Source organism: Monopterus albus, unplaced genomic scaffold (assembly GCF_001952655.1).
Source record: "Monopterus albus unplaced genomic scaffold, M_albus_1.0 scaffold72.1, whole genome shotgun sequence".
Lineage (NCBI taxonomy): Eukaryota > Metazoa > Chordata > Actinopteri > Synbranchiformes > Synbranchidae > Monopterus > Monopterus albus.
The window spans coordinates 648,824-653,277 of record NW_018127952.1 but is presented as its reverse complement, the minus strand read 5'-3'; positions in this window follow the sequence as shown (position 1 = coordinate 653,277).

Sequence of the window (4,454 nt, the reverse complement as noted above, 5' to 3'; positions counted from 1 at the left end):
CAGACTGGAGATGTGCCTTAACAACCCAAAGAGACAGTGTTCAGTCGGGATGGGGGGAGTGAGAGAGAGCTCATGTGCTCAGTGCAATGCCCATTATGTATTGATCTGGAATCTGTGTAGGGCAGTTAGGGCATGTTTATGTTTATATGAAAAAGCGAGAAAGCACAAGAGAAAATTGTCTTAAAGCGAGAAAGCACAAGAGAAAATTGTTGTCTCTGTATTGGCCTTGAAGTGTTGATCTGAGCTCTGCTCAGTGATAAACAAGGTGGGTTTGGGGATGACTGTGGAGTAGAGGCAGAAAATTAGGTGTCTAATTCAGCTACCTGCTTGTGAAATCTCTCTATGCTGCTGTGTATGGACTATAAGCCCACTGATCTGTAGGGAGAATTAATTTGCACTGGCACAAATGCATGTTGTTAGCCAACGTAAGATCCAAGCTATGTTCAATTACTGTAAGTGCGGTAACAAAGGCAGAGTGCAGCACTTACAACTGCTCCACATAATCTGATCCATGGGATACAGATATATTTTTATAATTGATTGCCTGTATTTGTACAGGTGCGGTGTGGTCTGATCAGTAATTTGTCTGATGTAATAAATCTGATCTGAACAGCCATTTAAAAGGCTTTTTGTTAAGAAACATTGCATTACAGGTTTTTTATCTGTATTACAGCATCCTACTCATTCAGCCATAGTATTTTCCTGAGGGCATGTAGGTTGACACCACAGGGTGTTTATGTGTGTTTGTATATATTTGTGCATCAGGGGCTTTCCCAGGCTCAGGGTTTTGCAGGTGATGAGGGTTCTGTTGGTTGTGATGTGTATGCTTTTGCTATCCCTCAGGCACAGGTGTGTGTGTGTGCGTCAAGGGGAGGCTCAGGGTGTGTGTCTGGGAAGATGGGATTTCTCAATAATGACGCACCATAATAGCAGGCTCGGCTGTAGTCATAAAGCAATTGGGATAATCCACTGGTTTACCAACAAAGATTCTAGAACACCCACACTGTAAAGGCCCTGGATCAGGCTTCTGAGAGTGTGGTTAAAGAGAGTGGAAAGATACAAAAACAAGTCAGTAAAAGAGAAATAGAATGTTCGTTTTCACCTAGATAAAGCAGCATGAAGGTTATTTAGCTTTTGATGGCCATTCTGTTGTGATAATCTATCATCTGAACTTGTGATACCTTCTCAGTGAGACTTATCTTGATAGGCTTGCTGCAACCTGCTCCATTCACCCACACACACTTTTACTCAAACACACGCGCGCGCACACACTTGTACTTCTATGTTTGTGAGGACACTCATTGACATAATGCAGTCCCTAGCCCCTTACCCTGACCTTAACCATCAGAACTAAATGCCTAACACCTAACCTAAATTTAATTCTAACCTGAACCCTAAAACAAGGGCTTGACACTCAGAAAGGTGGTTTACAAAGTGAGTACTGGCCAAAATGTCCTCACTCCGTAGCAAAAAATACACTTTTCATCCTCACTGTAGCAAGTACAAGAACACACACACACACACACACACACACACACACACACACACACACACACACACACACACACACACACACACACACACATAGGCTGGTAAGCAGATAAAATCTGACAGATAAATATAATACCTTTACTTGCAGGTACTGGAACAGGGTGTGTGCACCTTACAGATTCACAGATCAGGCAGATATTCATCTAACTATTTCCTCATGCTTTTAGCACCATTCTCTATGCGGGTCTCTTTCTCTCAGACGGGCCTGTATCATCAGGTTGATGTTATTCACAGTACTGGATAACATACATCTAGATTCAATACCTTTTCACTCTGATTTCCAGACTTAGTTACAAGCCAGTGATAGCAGAAGCCCCTCTGTGACATTGGCACTTTATACATGATCACTCCATGATTTGCTCAGTTAAAGGTATGGTTTTGTTGCATGACACCTGACTCTATGAGTCACCCTTATGCAACACAAAGCTTTTATGTTCTGTAGCTGCTTTAGTCTCTTATTTTGGTGATAAACATCACTACCATGTTAGCCTGCCTGCTAACATGTTAATGTTTTACTGCTGGCTTACTTAATGACAGGTTGCTAATGTGTACAGGGAGTGATCACCAGTGTCATGTCACCAGGATATGGAACAGTGAAGTTTGTCTCTTCATTATTATTTCCTGTTTTGGAATAGATAAACTGACAAATCCAACATGTTGAACCTGGTAGGGTAAGAAGACACCCATCTTCTTCCATCAGATTCTTTATATCTATTTGTTATATTTATCTAGCAGAACAACTCTCAGGTAGTTTTCTGCAACATCATACTGATGACCATTTTATAGACCCCATTAGACTGTTCTAATGTTTTTCTTGCCTCTAGTAGCCTTTAGTAATTATGACTCATGAAGGTAATGCAGATGCAGGAAAAAAAGGTGGTCATGTCATTCTCAGGTTATTAGGGACCATAGTGGCCATTCGTTTCATTCATATACCAATGAATTCAAATCTCTGTATTCTCATTCTTGCCCCCCTGCCACCTCTCTGTCTCTCGCTTTGGTGTCAGTGCAGTTGATTGTAGTGTTTGGCTGAAACTCAGTATGGGAGAACTGGGAAAAGTCCCCTCTCATTAATTTGTTTTGTTTATAGTTCATCCACCATCCAAATGTCTGTGTCTACAGCATAGGAAATACTAGTCCCTTTGTGTCTGCACTTCCATTCCTTATATTTCAACAATGCCTATCTCTTTCTTGCTTTTGCTTGCCTGCTTTTTAAGTCACTTTTCACTGCAATGTGTGCCATTAACCAGCTGTCAGCATAAGGGTGCTTGGCTCATGGATTAGAGTTTGATGGCTTTTCCTGACTGTGGAGGCTGCACTGTGCAGGATATGGTTCTTGTTACCATTGCTAACTCTGAGAGACGAGACAGTCCAAGTAACTTCAAAACAGTGCTGATTTATTCAAAGGATCACAGGTAAAATTAACATTACACGCTCAGGCATCTTGCACCTCCAAACTGCTCACAGGCAGATGTAAGATGAAAGACCCTGAACCCACCAGGCCTATACATTATATCCCCTCGGTTGGGCTAGCCCCATACTACACAGAAACGTCAACCGAGACGTCTCTGTTGCCAGCTCTGCAGCTGGCCATAGCAGTAGTCAAAACATGAAGTAAATCAATGTGTGTGTGTGTCTGTTGATTAAGTGGTGTGTAGCTAAAAACATTCTCACGACCTCTAGTGACATGTCATGACATTAAACATAAGAACATATTATGGCTAAGGCTACAGTTATACACATCATAATAATAATATTAAACACCCTGTCTGCTGACAGTCATCAACTCTTCTCTCTAGTTATCCTTGACCAGATGTACCTTGTAGAAACTCATAAGCATGACTAAGCATTTAACAGTCTAACTAGACATCCTATCTCCACTAAACATTTCTAATACATAAAGTATCTATCCAATATCTATCTGACTAAAAATACCTAACAATTGCAAATGCATCAAAACTTTTTTCAATCCAACTTGGTGAAATTTCAGTTTGTTCCCTTTCATTTAATTCCATTTTCAAATGAAGCATTACCCGGACACTGTGATTTGTTAATGCACGAGAGCAAGAGTGCGTGTGTACTTGCTAAAGCCCACAAAGAAACCCTCTAAGCACCTTTTCCATGACTGTAGCTTGTAAATGTAATTGCTGGTTTCACCTCCGGGCTTTTAAGAAAAGATGACAGGAAGGAGTACAGATGGGTGATTTTCAGTCTAATCACCATCCTTATATTTCTAAGGACATGCTGCAGAGAAAGCCAAAAGGTAGAGAAATGGACCAGATCACACTCTCAGCATGTGTTATGTGTAGTGTGCGCCTCTGTGTGTTTTTGTGTTTGTATCTGTATTTTCTGCTTACACGTGTTGCACTTTCAGAGCACATTTTAATCTGTACTCTCAACTCCAGCAATTTGCTTTCATCTTCCTGCATTTAGATAAGGGACATCACTGTGTTTCACTTGCACTTAACTAAGAGATGTTTTTTTTTTTTTAGCATCTGCTTCCTTTGTCCCCCGAGAAGTGGAATAAACACAAACACACACATTTGTATGTCAACAAACACATGCTTTTTTGTCCAGGAGCAGTCGGTGCTGGTAATGAGACTAAGTGTGGCCAGGCGGATGGACAAATGAATGAAACAGCTACAGATTCACTAGCTGTGTTTGATTTGCCCCTGCTAATTCAAAGAGACCATCTGATAAATTGAGAGGATGGGATGTACATCAGAATAGCAAGAGGCGCCTCTTTGTTGCGCCACATTCCCAACCAAATCACACCCCAACCCCCCTTAGAACACCCGGCGGGGAGAATGTTCCTCTTGTGTGTGTGTGTGTGTGTGTGTGTGTGTGCGTGAGACAGCGAGTGAAAGAGAGTGCTGGGTTGCTAGGAGGTGTGAGTTTTCAGG